Source organism: Tenrec ecaudatus, chromosome 9, assembly GCF_050624435.1.
Source record: "Tenrec ecaudatus isolate mTenEca1 chromosome 9, mTenEca1.hap1, whole genome shotgun sequence".
NCBI classification, from domain to species: Eukaryota; Metazoa; Chordata; class Mammalia; order Afrosoricida; family Tenrecidae; genus Tenrec; species Tenrec ecaudatus.
The window spans coordinates 148,840,920-148,859,310 of NC_134538.1; the positions used below are offsets into that span (position 1 = coordinate 148,840,920).

The following is an 18,391-nucleotide window of genomic DNA, read 5'->3' on the forward strand; positions in this document are numbered from 1 at the left end:
TGGGATGGCCAAGAAAATTCCAAGGACGGGATCTTCATTTTGTTCAGTGAGTAAGAAAAATCCCACTTGATCGGTGTGAAGAGCTGTGAATCAGCACCAAAGACCGTCCAAAAGTCATTCTAAGAGCCTTTTCTCTTTCTGGGAGCGAAACTGCCAGGAGAGACTTCGCTGGGTTTCAGCGGATCCAATGGTCAGCGAGCTCTGGCCGCCAACAGGAAAGCTGGAAGTTCACGGTCATCTCAGGCGCCTCAGAAAAATGGCCTGCTGATGAATTCAGGAACATCAGCCGTTGAAAACTTGATGTAGCACAATTCTATTCTGACACCCGAGGGTCCCCATGAGTAAGCACTGCCTTGACAGTAGCTGATTCGTGGGGCTAAGGGCGGGAAGCTTTCTCTGCCAGCGGTCACTTGAATATTTTGAACATCATTCCAGGGTCACCCTGGCCAAACATTTGATGAACTCACCCCTACTGCGGTGGCTGGAGCTGCGGTGTGTGATGCTAACTGGTATTGATCATGTCTCGGGCCTTCTGCGGCCCGAGGGCCAGACGTGCCCGGCCCCTGGTAGGTGTTAGATATCAAAAGAGAGAGAACTTTCAGGTGCCTGGGGGTTCCTCATATCTGTCTGCCCCATTCATCTTGGCACCCACAACAGTTAGAAAAATGCCCGGTATCTACTGGGATTAAGTGGTTGGCAAATATGTTCTGAATTTCATTTCTTTGTTTGGATCACCGTGTAAAAGTTGAAATGTCGGGTATATAAGGTAGATAGAATGTGAAGGTAGGACTGTCTAGGGAAGCCTTTAGGAGGAAATGTCCCGGAAAGATAAGGGCCTGCACTTGTCTTTAGGTGGTACTGCCACGAAAATGTCGTGGAAAGCACCTTCGTTTTGCTAGGAGAGCAAGCAAAATGCCACTCGATGGGTGTGAACAGCTGTGAATCAGCGTCAGAAACCATCTAAAAGTCATCGAAGAAACTTTCTCTGTCAGCTGGAGAAATTGATGGTCAGGGATGATGTCAACTGGCTAGAGGTGGAGTTAAACCTGTCAATCAAGTCGCAGCCTGATGACACCTCCTTGATGTCATAAACCTTTTCAATAAGAGCAAGAATGAGCAGAGATGGATATCCCTCTCTGCCACTTGGCCTGCCTTTCTTCTTGCTGGGACTTCACTGGGTCTCCATGTCTACCTCCGGGGAGCAGCCCCATGCTTCCACTGACCTTGAATCCAGTGGTAACTGGCCGATGATCTCGCACTTCCTCACCACTATACCACCAACATGGCAGAGCCGAGACAGCCCAACCCGCTGGCTCCCCGTCATTCGCCTGCAGCTCTGTGAGTGGGAACAGGGACTCTGCCAGCCTTGGGTCTAGGGACTTGGCTTGGACTGGGCTAGGGCACCTTCTTGATGGAAAGTTGCTTCTAAAAGTAAAGCTCTCTTTTGTACATGGTGTTGTTTGGTGCCACCCAGTCGGCTCCAACCCATGGCAACCCTATGTCCAACAGAATGAAACACTGCCCAGCCCTGTGCCAGCCTCGCCTTGGTGCCTACACCCGAGCTCACGGATGCAGCCACTGTGTCCATCCCTCTCTTCCAGGGCCTCCCTTCCACCTTACCAGACAAGATGTCCTTCTCCAGGGACTGGTCTCTCCTGACAACATGTCCAAAGTATATGAGACGAAGTCTGGCCGTCCTTGCCCCTAAGGAGCACTCTGGCGTTACTTCTTCTGAGACAGATCGGTTTGTCCTGTTAGCTGTCTATGGGATTTTCAATATCCTCCACCAGCACCACCAAATGCATTTCTGGGACATAAATGAGCATCACTGGTTTGTCTCACACAGTTGGTTGGTTTCTCTCTCTCTCTCTCTCTCTCTCTCTCTCTCTCTCTCTCTCTCTCTTAGTGGATGATCACATGGCACAATGCAGTGCATTATTTAACAATGCTCTTCTAATCATAGTGTTAATTAGTCCTGCCAAAACGACCTTCAACTTTCATTTTCCTGATGGGTTTGGGCAAGGAAAGTACGTACTGATTGGATTCTAAGATTCAGCTGAGAGTGATTGGAAATGGTTGTGAGTGACATCCTGCTGGGTGTGAAGTGAGCCAGCTCAGGAGCCTTCAGGAAGGGGATTTCAACACAGTAAGAAGCAGAGGCAGGAGTGGAGCACGTCCTTTGGAGCCTGAGACTCCTGTGCACTGAAGCTGACACTTGAGCAGCAGCAGAGCCAGGAGCCAGAGCACGAGCCAGAGCGATGGGCTTCCCAGCCCACAGAGGAAGTAAAGCTGAGCGCTTCGGGGCAGGAGGGGGCCTTGTGGAGTGGGGTGCCTCTGGGCACGTCATTGGGGAAGCTGGGTTTACTAACCCTGGAGGTGGAGTTGAGCACCTTCGGTCTGAGGTTTGTGTGGAATGGTACACCCTTTGGGTAGTTTTGGCAGCCCCAAAAGAACTTTAAAACATTGCCTGAGCAGGGTAGAGGCCAGGCCAAGAGGCTGAGGGTCAGAGAGAAGCCTACCTGTGGGCAGACAGAGAAGAAACTGTCCTGACTGAGTACCTATACCTTAGGAATTTGTAACCCATCGATTTCGTAATATTCCCCATAATCATAATATGGTCTGTGAGTTCTGTGTGGCCATTGCAATGAATTCTCGAACTGTGAGAGGGACAGCTGGTGTCAGCAATGGTAGGGTGGGGCATGTCTGACCTCCGTTCCTACAAATCTACTTTGGGCGATGCTGATGTGGAGTTTGATTTTCCTTTACCCTACTCGTTTTCAGAGATAGAGGAGATCAGACACCCCCCCCATGCCACATTCTTTTTTTACACATGGTTATGAGACATAGGAGCCCTAATGGTGTAGTGGGTTATGTGTTGGGCTGCTAACCACAAAGTCAGCAGTTCTAAACCACCTGCTACTCCACAGGAGAAAGACAAGACTTTCTACTCCCTTGAAGAGTTACAGTCTCAGAAACCCACAGAGGCAGTTCTACCCTGACATATAACGTCACCATGACTTAGAATCAACTCGATGGCGGTGAGTTTTGTCTTTATGAGGAAAGAGTCGTTCAGCGGTAGAAGTCTTGCCTTCCACGAACGAGATCCGGGTTGAATTCTCAACCAGTGCCCCTCAGACACAGCCTCCACTGACTGTCCCTGGCGGTTGATGTGTGGCCACAATGAGGAACAGTTTCAGCGGAGCTTCCAGACTAACACACAGAAGGAAAGCCTGACAATCTACTCCCCAAAGTCAGCTAATGGAAATGCCACAACTCATAATCTTCTGAGAATAGGGCAGGGTCCATTCCCTTGTGCATAAGGGTGGGCGTGAGTCAGAGGCTGACTGGGGAAATCGCAGTGGGTTAAGCCCTGGTGAACCCCCTCTGACCTGGGACCAAGGGTGTGAACGGCTTTGCTAACATGCAGTGGAAAGCAGATTGTTGCAGATGCAGTCAGGTTAAAACTTGGCACCTTATCATTTGATCTCCCTTATGATCCACTTACATATGTTCTAGTTTGTAATATTTCCTGCTTTTCCGTAGAGGTTATTTACCCATTTCATTATTGTTAAGTTGTTTTTTTAAATGTTTTTCTGTATATGAAATCCAGGCTAGGTAAATGTACAGCGACAATAACTGGATTAATGGTTTTTTGAGGGCACAGCAGAGGAGGAGATTGGCAGGGGAAGTGGGCAGCTAGCAACGAGGAGTCCAAGAATGAGGAAAAGGTTCTAAAACTGATTGTGCTGGTGATTGTACAGCTCTTCTTGATGTGATTGGATTACTGAATTGTATGCTATGTGAATGACATACCAATAAAACCAATAAAAACAGAGCAAACCCCAAATAACAGCCACACCATGAGAGAAAGATGGGGTTTTTCACTCCTGTGCAGTAGAGCCCTATGAGTTGGCAGAAAGTTGACGGCAGTAGTTTGTTTTCATGTTCTTCTATTACATATATTCTAACACCAGCTGTCCTGCCTACAGCACACCCTGCTCCTCTGTTGGGTTGCGGATTCATTGCAATGGCCCCCAAAGACTCACAGAAAATACGGCTGTGGGCCTTATTAAAGGAAGAAACAGGTTATGGTTCAGGATCAAGAGCAACTCCATCTACAGTTCTTTGACCAAGACAGCCTCTCCTCAGCCAGGAGTCAGGCCTCTCTCTGACCCCTGACCCCCTAGGTTTCTCAGGTCTCTCTGACCAGCCCAGCGTCCACCCTGCTTAGGCAAGTGTTACAAAGCTCTGCCAGTAAGTGCCCAGAGGCACCCTACTCCACCATGAAGCCTCAGTCCAAAGTCACTCGGCTCTCTCACGCCATGAATTGGCAAGCCTACCTCTGCTGACGAATACCTGCAGGCAACCGCTCTTCCAAGAAGCCTGCCTGAAAGTGCTTCAGCTCTGTGCATCGGCAGACTCTTCGTGCCCTACCTGCTCTGTAGGTCAGTAAACCCTGCACTTCCTCTCTTGCTCTTTTCCTGCCACCATTTCTCTGAAGCCATTTCTCACCATCTTGTGCTGTCTCCGGAGTTACCACTCTCTTTCTGGCTTCAAAAGACACGCTCCAGTCCCATCTCTTCTGTTTGATGAGAATAAAGTTGCCTACTTTCTGCCTGTGGGACGGCAAATCTAACCAATCTCCTCCTTGGGGCTCCATGTTCTTTATTTGCATTATTATAACCGTTTGGTGGAAATTACAAGACCATGGCTAGAAAGACCATCTAAAAGTGATCGATCGTATTGGCCACCTTGCAGCCACGGTTCTCTCAGACCCGCAGGATAACCCCCCCACCCATTACAATCTTTTTACCCATTGAGCACCGTCATTAACAATGGGTCCTTCAGTAGATCACAGTGTTCTCAAGGTGAGGTTACTCAGGTACCTCCAGCCATTCAGGACTGCTTCAGGTATCTTATGTGATCTGTTAAGGTTCTCCAATAGCCTTCTTGGCTTTACCCTTGCTGGTGTCTGATCAAATTTAGCAAAGGGAAGATTATTCCCTTACTCTGAGCCTCACAAGATATCAGCATAGCTAAGCCTTGAAGGGACTTTAGATCCCACCACAGCACTCTAGTCCAGTCCTTCACAGTTGCAACTTCCACAGTTGCAGTTTGTGACTTCACAACCCTGTTCACAAGTCACACAATTTGGTCCTGTAATCCTATGAGCATCTTCTCCCACCCTCTTTTCCCCAGACCCATCAGGGAAAGAGAAGTCTGTTCAGCAGGGCTTCTCCCATGTCTCCTCGTTCTGAATGTAACACACTCACAGATGTACATCTGCCAGTCCCTTCATGACTTTCTCTCCTTCTGTTCTAGAAAGCCGGTGTTTACATTGCCCATCCCTATCAAGCCTATCAGAAACACTCTGAGCATGGTCCTTGATCTGAAGAATCTTCTGTCCTGGTTGGAACTTTGAGCATCTGTGTCTACCAACAAAGCCCAGTCCAGAGCAAGCCATCAAACGGCAGCCATCTACACTAGCTCACGGTGGCAAACACCTTCCTCTTCATCTGGTCATGGTTCTGATCAGCTCATCCTCCTGTAGGCTCAGGAATTCACACAACTTTCTATACCTCAGACCAAGCAAGCTTTCCTCTCTTGCTCACTCTTACTCATCCCTAATCTCCATAGATTAGACCAAGGGATTCCAATGGAACATGCCTAAATTTAGTCTTCCTTCCTGCTCCTCCCCTGCTTCTGCTCATTGAGTGGACCTAGGTAGCCATCTCAAGTGAGCATACATACCAGGTGTCTACTCACAGGCTTCCTTTAACTTACTCAGTTCTCAGCCATCGAGGGGATTCTGACTCATAGAGACCCTCTAGGACAGGGCAGAGCTGCTCCGGTAGGGTTCTGTGTTTGCTTATTATTCTGTCCTAAATCAACTCATAGACTAAGACAAGTATATTTACCTAAAGACTTGTCTGTTCCCACCCACTGATCCCAGAGAAATATTTGAGCATGTTTTATTTGGAATAAATCAGTGCATGTATGAACTAGAACCGCAGTAGCAATATTTTTTATGTATCCTTATACAGGTAGGTCTGTTTTGCAGCACTAGATAGGAAAAACACTCTAGATCCAGAGTATATACCATAACCCTTTCTAACAGCAGTCCAGGTCCATCATCTCTTCTCCACACCTGACTCTCTTCCCATTCATATACATACAGAACTGAGGCTCGCTGTAGAACCAGACTAACTCCCTATTAATCATCTTGCTTAATAGACTTGGCTTTTGCCCAGGCCACTTGAGACTCAGCTTTTCTCCTCTCAGTTATAGAAGAACCTTTCTTTCTTTTCTGTCAACCATTAGATAGCAACCAAAGTAATCATCTACATTTCCCAAGTTTCACATCCCACACCCTTTCGTGCTTCTATAATGGGTGGGGACCTCTTTTTTTTCTGCCAAAGGTAATTTGGATATTTATAACATTATTCATAGGCCACATAAAATTATCAACTTAAAAATTAGCCTGCTATACGTAGTGAAACATTGAATTCACTCATGCCTAATGTGATGGCTGGGACTGCTTCTCTTCGGTGAGGCATGTGAGAGTACATGGCATTGATGGTATTGATGGTTTTGTAAGCCTTAGACGGCACGCACCGCCATTTGTCGTTCAGTTTGTCTTACCGTCGTAGCTTATGTGGTGCTGTGAGGCTGGAGGCTGTGGCACTGGGATTTCAAATGTCAGCAGGGTCACCCAAAGGAGACAGATTTCAGCAGAGATTCCAGAAGAAGAACAAACCATGAAGAAGGAATGGGCTGCCCACTTCGGAGGAAGGAGTTGCAGAAAACCTTACATTGTGGAGTGGAGACATTGTCAGATGATGAAGGCCGACCGACTGGAAGCAGAATGTTGTCAGAGATAGTACCAAGGATGGGCCCCTTGTCAGCAGGCAGTCAACTGTCACCGATAAGGAGCTGCTGGCTCAAAGTAGAGGGGACCATGGTGACACGAAGGGAGGGAAGCCTATGGGGGTGGAGTCTTCTGGATCTTCATTTGCTGATGGGGCACAATGCAAGGTAGGGAGAAATAGCTGCCAAATCCCAATAATCGTAATGTGGAGTGTACCGAGAATGAATCTAGGAAAACTGCAAGTTGTCAGACATGAAACAGAAGGAATAAAGATCGATATCCGAGGCATTTGTGAGCCGGAATGGACTCATATTGGCCATTTTGAATTAGACAATTACATGGCTTACTATGTAAGAAATGACACAATCGAGAGGAATGGCCTTTCAATCATTGTCAAATAGGACAGTGCAATATCAATCACGAAGTACAATTCTGTCTCTGATAGGATCATATCTATTTGCTTTCAAGGAAATCCGATCAGCACAACTGTTATTCAAATTTGTGCACCAACCACAAAAACTGGTGATGGACAAATAGAAGAATTCTACCAGTCTTGAATCTGAAATTGATCAAACATGCAATCTAGATGCATTGAAAATTACTGGTGATTGGGATGCAAAAGTTGGAAACAAAGAGGAAGGAAGAGTAGTTGAAAAATATGGTGTTGGTGATAGAAATGAAGCTGAAGGTCTCATGACAGAATTTTGCAAGACCAATGACTTGCTCATAGCAGATATCTTTTTTCTACAACATAACCACTAACTATACACATGGATTTTTTCATATGGAATACACAGATATTAAATTGACTACATCTGTGGGAAGACAGCAGCTAAAACCAGGCCAGGGGCTGACTGTGGAACAGACCATCAATTGCTCATCTCTAAGTTCAGGAGAAAGCTGAAGTAAATGAAAACAAGTCCACAGGAGCCAAATTACGGCCTTGAGTCCGCCCCACCTGAATTTCGAGACCGTCTCAAGAGTAGCTTTGCTGCACTGAACACTACAGACAGAAGACCTGAAAGGCTATGGAAGGCCATCAAGAGCATCATTCATGAAGAAAGCAAAAGTTCATTACAGAGACAGGGAAGAAAAGATCAAAGTAGATGTCAGACGAGACTCTGGAAATTACTTAATTGTAGAGTAGCGAAGGCAAACGGAAAAAATGAAGTCAAAGAGCTAGACAGCGAATTTCAAAGGGCAGCTTGAGAAGACAAAGCCAAATGGACAAAGAAAATGGTCAAAGGCCTACAGTTAGAAAACCAAAAGGGAAAACACACTCAGCATCGCTTAAGAAAAAATTCAAGGCTGGAGTTACAGGGCATTCAGCTGTGTGGCTCATAACACACTATGGACAGCCTTGAGGAGAGCGAGGATTCCAGACTACTTCTTTGTGCTCACGAGGCCCTTGTGTGAACAGAACAGGAAATACTGCAAGGTTTAGGATCAGGAATGGTGTACGGCCGGATTGCAGCCTCTCACCATAATTGTTCAATCTGTATGCCTAGCAAATCATTTAGAATCATAGAAATCATTATATGAAAAGAATGTAGCATCAGGATTGGAGGAAGGTTAATTAACAAGTTTATTAATAGGCCTGGGCATAGTCAATGAAATACAAATAAACATCTTTCTGGTATTCTGTGCTTTTTCAGCCAAGCTCCACCTGAAATCAGCAATGACAGCCTTTGTTCCATGTCCTCTTCTGAATCCAGCCTCAACTTCGGGCAGCTCCCTGTCCACGCCTGGCTCTCGTGTTGTCATATTCTTGTGGTTTGTGTGTTGCTGTGATGCTGGAAGCTATGTCACTGCTATTTCAGAGGCCAGCAGGGTCACTGTGGCAGTTACATCTGTGTCAACTAGACACTCCCGCTGAGGGTGGAATCAAACCTGTCAATCAGTGTCCTTGGGGTCATGGCCTTCTCATAAGGAGGAGCTTGGAACCTCCCCCTCTCTCCGCCACTGTGAAGATTGAAAGTCTCAGAAACCCAAAGGGCCAGTTCTCCCTGTCTTAGAGAGTCACAATGACTCAGAGTCCATTTGATAGCAGTGAGTTTGAAGTTTGGGATTTACCCTAATCTATTCATAACTCTCCTTGTTATTTCCCCGTGGGGTTAAAGATTATCCCAATGTTTCTAAAGCTGTTAACACAGAACTGCTGCTGATAACATCATTATGACCCATGGCTACAGTGTGGTCAAGGCCTCCATGAAAAGAAGACGGTCTGGAAGAGACTGTCTGAGATGTGACTGCAGTGACCTTTCAAGACATTCCTCAAGATGCTTACTCCATGACCCTGGAAGCCTCTCCAACCCTCTCGGACATCCTGCTCAGGAGGCAGGCTGACCTGTTCAATACTGTCCTCCTTGGGAATCTATACTCAATAAAGCTCTTTGGGGGCAGGTAATCTGACTCGCCAATGTGGCAACACCAATATGCAGATCCAGGTGACATTTCTCAAGAAGAAAAGGTGTTGAAACTACACAATAAGGAATTCAAAACAATGGTGTGGCAGTTACATAATGTCCTGTCAACTTGAGGGAAGGGGTGGAATCTAGCCTGTCAATCAGGTCTTAGCCAATGAGGCCTCTATGTGGACATGGCCTTCTCCTGAGGATTCTGGGAACTTCTGTCTTTCTCCCTGGAGGCGGGAGACATACTCTAGCTGCTGCTCCATCTTCCTGTTGACAAGCCAGATGGACCTATGCTGATAGAGCCAGAGCCCTGGAGCTGGAGGAGCCACGTGGAGAATACTTCCACCACCACCACGGGATCCACAAGACTTTCCACCCACTGGCCTGTGATCTTTCATTGCATGTGTTGTGTGAGTCTGAAGAGGAAATTATGGGCTGGTATTGGACATATGGGCTAATATTGGACTTATGGACTTGATCTGGACTGGGCTTGAATGTTTTCTTAATATTCAATTACTCTTTGATATAAAGCTCTTTCCTATACCCATATGAGTGTCTATGAATTTGTTCCTCTAGTCAATCCCGACTAACACAAATGGTAAGGCTAAATTGGTGAGCTTGAAAACAAATCTCTCAATACTAATCTGCTAGACCAAAAACCAAACTCATTGCCATTGAGTCGATGCAAACTCATAGTAACCTTAGCAGACAGCGTAGAATTTCTCCACATGAGTTTCTATGACTGTAACTCTCTCTCTATCTTCTTAAAAATGTTGACTCTTTGAGGGAGTAGAAAACGCATCTTTATCCCCTCAGAGCTGGCTGGTGGTTTCACACTGCTGACTTTGTGGGTCGCAGCCCAGTGCGTAAACACTATGTCACCAGGGATCCTAATCTGCTAGAGGAACAATAATACAAAACAATATTACAAAGAAAACCAAATACTTTTGTGCGGTATCATCAAGGCCAGCAACTTATGTATGAATCTGCAACAGGGATAAACAATAAAAAGAACAGAGAAAATGGTTTAAGAGTTTTTGAAAGAAAACTTTTGCAGCATCAGGAAAAATGAGAAGACAGGAATTTAAGAAGCAAAATGAACCCCAAATAGGATAGATCTCACACACACACACACACACACAAATCACCAAGATATAATATTATATTATAATGTATAAAATAATATAGCATGTAATAATATATTATCATATAATAATATAATATAGAATTTAATATAATACTTATAATCATCAAACTTTCAAAAAAAACAAAGAGAAAGAAAGAATCCTGGAAGCAGCTCAGGAAAAATAAAAGATTACCTACAAAGGAGCGCAAATAAGACTAAGCACTGATTTCTCAGTAGAACTGTGCGGAGCGTCTGTCTTTTGGCTAAGTAGAAACCATGTAGGCAAGAAGGCAACAGAATGACATACATGAAACTCTGAAAGAAAATAAGCAAGAAACCCAGCAACACTGTCCCTCAAAAACGATAATGAAATTGGGACATGTCCAGATAAACAGGAATTAAAGGAATTTGTAAAAACCAGACCAATTTTACAAGAAATACTTAAAGGGAGTTCTTTTGACAAAGAACCAACAGCAACTTAACAGTCTGAGGTTAAAATACACGAGAACACTACCCAGACGTTAACTTAGATATTGAAGCACCCCAAAGTAAACAGACATAGACAACGGAAAATAGGGAACCAGAAATATCAATTTGTAATGAAGACCACTATAAAGTTAATGGAGGGAATAGTGCAATTACAGAACTTTCAAATAGAGAGGAAGTCAAGTAGAAGTCAGGATAGAACAGAGTGTTTTAAATTTGAAAAGAAAATCAATATATTACAGGGTGACCGCAGAGAAAATAAATAAACCTCAACAAAGTTTTTTAAAAGGAAAATCATATTCAATAAGACTAAAACAAAACAAAAAGAATAAAATAACAAGAAAACCAACAGAATAAACTCAGCACAGAAGATGATGTGGAGTGAATAAACCAGCAGTACCACAAACACAGCAAAATGGCAGCAATAAATTCGAGCCTCCGCAGTTGTACTGGATTTACGTTGACTCAGTGCACTGGTCAAGAGACAGGGAGTAGCTGAACGCATAAGGAAACAGGACCCACTGACACACTGCCTATAATACACACACTTTAGACATAAAGACAAAAATTGACCAACAATCAAAACATCGAGGAAGAAAGTCAAGCTAAAGACAACCTACATAAATCAATCAATCAGGAGTCACGATATTAATATATAGGCTTTAGGTAAAATCCAGCATAAGAGACATTGTTGATTAGGTCTCTCTGGGCTTCCACAGTGGCATACCGTGGTCAGGGCCACAAAGGACAGAAGGTGAGGGGGCACCTCATCTTCAGATACTTGCAAAATCGATCCGGATTCAGGTGTGGCTCTATGAGCAAGTGAATATGCAGAGAGAGGGCTGTGTCATAAGCCTTGATAAGTAGGTGAACCTTGTATATCAGGTGATGCAGAGGAGATTTGTCCTAAAACAAAGTCAAGAAAACAACTGGGTCAGCTCATGCTGGAAGGAGATCGCATTACTCTGCTACAAAGTGTGTTCAACTAGAAATGATCATTGAAGTGAGAGCTGAGGGCAAAGCTGAGCTCTCTCACTCCTGCTTTTTTTAAGGGTTCTCTGCTATGGCCATTGTTCTAAAGCATGCGCTCATATTGTTTTCATTACCCTGATGTTCTTACTGAGCCACAATAAAGGGCCTCCGCGGGATTGATCTGGCCTGGGCTCGGATGTTTCCTTAATGTACAATTGCTCTTTGATAGAGAAGTCTCTCTTACACACACGAATGTCTTATGAATTTGTTTCTCTCATCCACCCAGACTAACACGATGACTGATAGCTTACTCAACCACTACAAAGGACTAGAAGAAATTAAAAATGCAATTTTAAAATTATTTTAATCAAATGTGAATGAAAATACAACATACTGGGTGAAGGGAGACATTGGTCAGTGTAAGGCATGAAAAAATAATAATTTATAAATTATCAAGGGTTCATGAGGGATGGAGGGTGGGGGAGGAAAGGGGAAAAGTGAGAAGCTGATACCAAGGGCTTAAGTAGAAAGAAAATGTTTTGAAAATGATGATGACAACAAATGTGCTTGACACAATGGATGGATGGATGGACTGTGATAAGAATTTTACGAGCCCCCACTAAAATGATTCATAAAGAAAAAGAAAATACAACATACTAAAACCTTTGGCACAAAAGTCATGTTCAGACAACTATTGATAGCAATAAACACAAACATCAGCAAAGAAGGAATCCAAGAAAAGAACAGCCCACATTCATCAGAAGAAAGGCGCCAATGAAGATTACAGCAGAAATAAGTGAGATAGAAAACAAAACAATAGAGGGAATCAACAAGACAAGAGGTTGTTCTCCTCCAAGGATTAACAAAACTGACAAAACACTGGCAAATCTAACAAGGAAAAGAAGATGCAAATAACAAGAATAAGAAATCAAATGGTGGTGCTACAACAGAACCGACTGAAATAACAAAGGGAACACCAGGGAAAGGATAGTAGCTACAAAGACCTGCACACCAACACGTTTGGTACCTTAGGAAGCAATGCACACATTTCTAGAAACGCCCTACCTAAGGGAAGTAACACAGCCTGAAGTAGGAAACCTGAACAGAGCCATAACAAAAGAAGAAACTGATCGGATCATTGAAAATGCCCCCACCCCACCCCACCCAAAATCTGAGCCAGGCAGTTTCACTGGTGAATTCGTCAAAACATTCAGTGAAGAGCTCACACCATTCTACTCAAGTTATTTAGAATGTAGAAAAAAATTTTAAACTCAAAAATTATTTTTTATTTTTTAAAATCAAGCAGAGACACCACACACACACACACACACACACACACACGTATATGTGAGCAGCCATTTAAGTTGCAACTATTGGTCTGTCCCCATCCAGAGGTAAGGGTGATAAAAATGAAAAACCACATTTATGTTTTCATTAATTAATGAAACAATTAGTGCAGTGGACTTATAGACCACATAAACACCTGTTCCCACAACTCTGAGAACCCAAAATGTAGATGGTAGCATTTATATTAAAGGAGTTTTGTGTGCTCATGGTGACCTGAGAACACTCAGCTCTTGAAGATTGGGGGCCCCATTCTCCCGTGGTGAAGGTAAACGCAATTGGTTTGAGGTTCAAAACTCTCAGAATCAAACTGGTGGCTGTCGCTAGTCATTTCCGACTCATAGTGACCGCATAGGACAGGATAGAAGTGGCCCTGTGGATTCCTGAGACTGTTACTCTTTATGGGAGTAGAAAGCCTCATCTTTCTCCAGTAGAGCGGCTGATGGTTTCAAACAGCTGACCTGGCAGTTAGCAGCCCAATCATAACCATTGCACCACCAGGGCAAAGTAATCGTAATTTGTTTGGGAGGGTAAATCCTTGCTGTTAGTGGATATATGTCTTTTATCTAGAAACAAATTCACTATGAGGATGGTGAGATAGACCAACCACAGTGCAGGCACACCTGTGTCATGGTGATTTGGCAGCAATCCTGCGTCAAGGAAGTCTATCTGCCACCATGTTTTCAGCAGCATGCATCCACCCTTTGGTGATTCTCACAATATTTCCACAAGGCCATTTCTTTGCATACTTCATAGTCTCATCAACCTCATTAACCTATCTTGTCTTTTTGCTGGGAGACCAAAACCTTCTAGTGATTCGCTTTACGGTGGTGATGTGGAACTGAACCCACCATATCTCTGAGGTGGGCTTGTAGTCACACTTTCATGCTATGCTTAACAAGGTGCAGTGTAATTTGGTATTATAATGCGTGATAGGTTTGAAGAACTGTTTAGACATGCATTTGAGAATTGGAGAAATTCCCCGCTGGCGTTCCATTGAATAATTGGTTTTGAACTTGTTTTAGAAAACTGATTTGTTTACAAACGGTATTGAAAGAGACCCTGACATTCACTATGTAAGTTTAATGTATTAGATGTATGAGCTATTAGATCAAGAGTCATTTACTAAACAAGTGACTAAGCATTCACTTTTTTAAACAAGGTTACAGAAAACTTTATTAATTAAAATATTGATTTTATACTTATCCTTATTCAACGCCAATACATATATGGATCTACATATAAGGATCTCTTTTTAAAAAAATCATTTTATTGGGGGTTCATAAAATTCTTATCACAATCCATGCATACATCAATGGTGTCAAGCACATTTGCAAATTTGTTGCCCTCATCATTCTCAAAACATTTGCTCTTCACTTAAGCCCTTGGCACCAGCTCCTCATTCCCCCCCCTTCCTCCCCGCTCCCCCTCCCTTATGAACCCTTGATAATTTATAAATTATAATTTTGTCATATCTTACACTGTCCGACATCTCCCTTCGCCTTCACCCACTTTTCTGTTGTCCATCCCCTAGGGAGGAGGTTATATGTAGATCCTTGTAATCGGTTCCCCCTTTCCACCCCGGCATTAACTTCTTGTGCTTTGGTTCTCACTGTAAATATGACTGATCTCATACGTTTTGTTGGGTGAAATGTATTGAGCTTGCAATGGTACTTGGCTTTTAGTAAGTGCTCAACAAATTAATCTTTCTCATCGATCATCTCTATGAAGAGAATTTATTTGTTACCTCTGGCCTTTGAGGACAATATTTTAAAAGTTAAGCAAATGCCATAAACTTACAAATGCTGTTTGCACAGCGTGGGGGAAACATGAAGTTGTTTGCTCCTATTAAGATTTACTGCCTCGAAAACAATGGGGCAGTTCTGTTCTGCCCTCTCTGGTCCTTTGAGTCAGAACCCACTGAATGGCAGTGAATCTTCTTGGCTGGGGGTTTGCAATGCTTAAACCCATTGCTCGTTAGGTGATCCCCGTTTATAGCATCGCTACAGGGCCGAGCAGAGCTGTGCACAGGCTCCCCAACGCTGACTGCCACATCTTCCTCCCCCAACGTGGCTGAGTTCAAAATACTGAACTTTGGTTTCATTTCCGAGTGTGTCACCATTGGGCTCACTTTACATTGTTTAGGGAAACGTTTTAACAAGGTTGTAAATCAAGCAGTTTCCTTCAAGGAGTTGAATATGCTCCTAAAGACTCCTGGTGGCGCAGAGCGGTTAAGCGTTAGCTCACTAACGAAAGATTAGTGATTGGAACCCACCGTTGGTTCCATGGGAGAGAGATGAGGTGGTGGTCCCCTCCCGTCACCATTAACCCCCAATGCCATCAAGTCCATTCCAACTCACAGGGACCCCAGAGGGCAGAGGAGAGCGGCCCCACGGGGGTTTGAAGGCTGCTGTCTTTGGGATGAAGATCAGCATATCTTTCTCCCGCAGAGTGTTGCTGGGTCCAAGCCCCTTCACTTTGAGTTAGCAGCTCAGCTAAGGGCCCCACCAGGCTCCTTAGAGACAGAAGGGTCCCTTGAACACAATTGTTTGGGGGAAGGAGGGAGGGAAAAAGAGGAGCTGATTCCAAGGGCTCAGAGAGAAAATATTTTGAAAATGATGAAGGCAGCATACGTACAAATATGCTTGATACAATTGATGTATAGACTGTTATAAGAGCGGTGAGACAACAGAAAAGTGGGTGAAGGGAGACAGAGGACGATGTAAAATATGAAAGTAATCATCTAAAATTTATCAAGGGTTCATAAGGGAGGGAGGGTGGGAGAAGGAGGGGAAAATGAGGAGCTGATACCAAGGGCTCAAGTAGAAAGAAAACGCTTTGAACATGATGGTGGCAATATATGTACAAATGTGCTTGACATAATGGATGAATGTATGGATTGTGAGAAGAGATTTAAGAGCCCCCAATAAAAGTATTTAATTAAAAAAAGAGCTGTAAGAGCCCCCAATAAAATAATTTATTAAATAAAAAGAAAGATGTCGTAGATTTTCAATTAGGTGAGATTAGTGGATTAATTAATTTGTCTTTTCCATTACGCCCAATCCTCCTTGAACATATGCCAACTCATTGTGGTCTCCCTTGTCACACACTGCTTCCTTCAACAAATGTCCTGCCTCTGTAGCCCTTAAATGCTTTTCCCAACTTTTAGGGAGTCCCCAGTGGTATTTTCATGTGCTCAGGAACAGTGATTCATCATCATCATCATCATGACCCCAGCAGCCACCATCAATCATACCTGTATTTTGCACCAAGCAGTTTACATGATGAATGGTAATTGGGAATGGCTAATAATACCCAGCACTCACTGTGTGCTTCCTGGATGGCAGGTCTGGCCTGAGTCCTTTTGGTATATTATTTCTGTTAACGTCGTCAAGGGTGAAGAGACAGAAGCTCAAAGGTCAAACAGCTTGCCAAGGTCACACTATTAGAAATTAGCCATGAACCAGGCAGGCTGGCCTGAGAACTCATGTCATCATGGGCCTAGATTGCCCAGCGGAGGCCTGTGCCCCCTGACAGCACACGGGTGTGGGAGCCGTGAGGCCAGTGCTCTTTGTAGGGATACGAACCCCTTCCAGACCAGTCCTGATGTTCCCTGAAGTGCAAAACTACCTACCAGGAACTCATTGCCAGTGAGTCACTTCTGACTCCTGGAGATGCAGAATGTGTTTAGAATAGAACTGTGTTCCAGCAGGTCTTCTGTGGCCGAGTTAGCCAGCCCTTTCTTGCAGGGTGCTCCTGCATGGACTAGAACTCCCAACTTTTTTTTTTTTCTCCCAACTTTTTTTATTAGCAGCTGGGGCTATTTACCCCACCCAAGGACTCCTGATGTTGCCACAATAGTGTCAGGTTCCCTTTAACCCTTAGAGTGCTGGAACCTGGCCTCTTCCAAACAGAGCAGGGGAGGAAGAGGGCTGCTACTCTCTGGGACTGGAGGCCGTTTCTCACTGGGTGCTTAAGAATATAGACCCCACAACCTGCCTTATTCAGTCTCCTCATCTTCCTCTGAGACACACAGCCTTCCTTGAGGAGAGAAGACAACCTCCCACAGCTGAAACCTTCCTGGAAATGGACTCCAATTGTTGAGTGGAGAGTCTGCCCCTCTGAGCAGCCCGAAAGGCAGCTACTCAAACAGAGATGTACAGCCTTGCTTTAAGTACATACACGCAGAGTGGCTTTCCATCTCTCTCTCTGGTGCTCAGTCTTCCCCACCCCCTTTCTCCCCTTCACCTGTCTGCTCCAGGTTCCTGAGAGTCTTACCCTCCTCTGATAGTTAAGGTTTGCGTCGACTTGACTGGGCCAGGATTCTCAGCAGTTAGGCAGGTGAGACAGTAATCCCCTATGATGAGATCTAATATAATGTAATCCTATCCATGATGAGGTCTGCTATGAGTAGCCAGACAACTGAGAGAGAGTTTCCTTGGGAGTGTGGCGGCTAAGTGGTTATGCGTTGGACTGCCAACTGTAGGATTAGCAGTTTGACACCGCCAGCCCCTCCATGGGAGAGAAACAGGGCTATCTACTCCCCTCCATCACTTCTTTGTCAGTTTGTCATACTGTGGTGGCTCGTGGGTTGCTGTGACGCTGGAAGATATATCACTGATATTTCAAATGCCAGCAGGGTCACCCAAAGTGAACAGGCTTCAGTGGAGCTTCCAGCGTTGACTAAGAACAGTCAACGAAGGAGTTGGCTCCCCACTCCAGAGGAAGAAGCCGGTGAAGACATTATGCAGAGCTTTGAAGCCCTTTCAAAGCCTGAGAGCCTCAACAAAGGACTCAGAACCCAGCTGGCAGATGGGCCCCGCAGGTCTGGGGGCACTCGAAATGCGCCAGGAATTGATGGAACACCCACTGAAATGTTTCAGAAAGCTGAAGAAGTACTGGCACCACTCACTCGCCCATGCCAACAAATATGGAAGACAGCCCAACTGACTGGAAGAGATCTGTATTGGTGCCCATTCCAAAGAAAGGTGACCCAACAGAATGCTCAAACTATAGAATGATATCATTGATAGTGATTAAGCAAAAGTAAAATTTTGCTTAAGATCATCTGACAATGGTTGCAGCAGTACATTGACAAGAAGCTGCCTGAAGTTCAGGCCAGAATCAGAAGAGGTTGTGGAACAAGGGGTATCATTGCTGATGTCAGATGGATCTGGACTC

At 44.5% G+C, this 18,391-nt stretch overlaps 1 pseudogene; it reads left to right on the forward strand.

The window, feature by feature from the left end:
- The first annotated feature begins 7,028 nt into the window (after positions 1-7,028).
- Positions 7,029-11,883, forward strand: LOC142456192 (small nuclear ribonucleoprotein E-like; annotated as a pseudogene).
- The last annotated feature ends 6,508 nt before the right edge of the window (positions 11,884-18,391 follow it).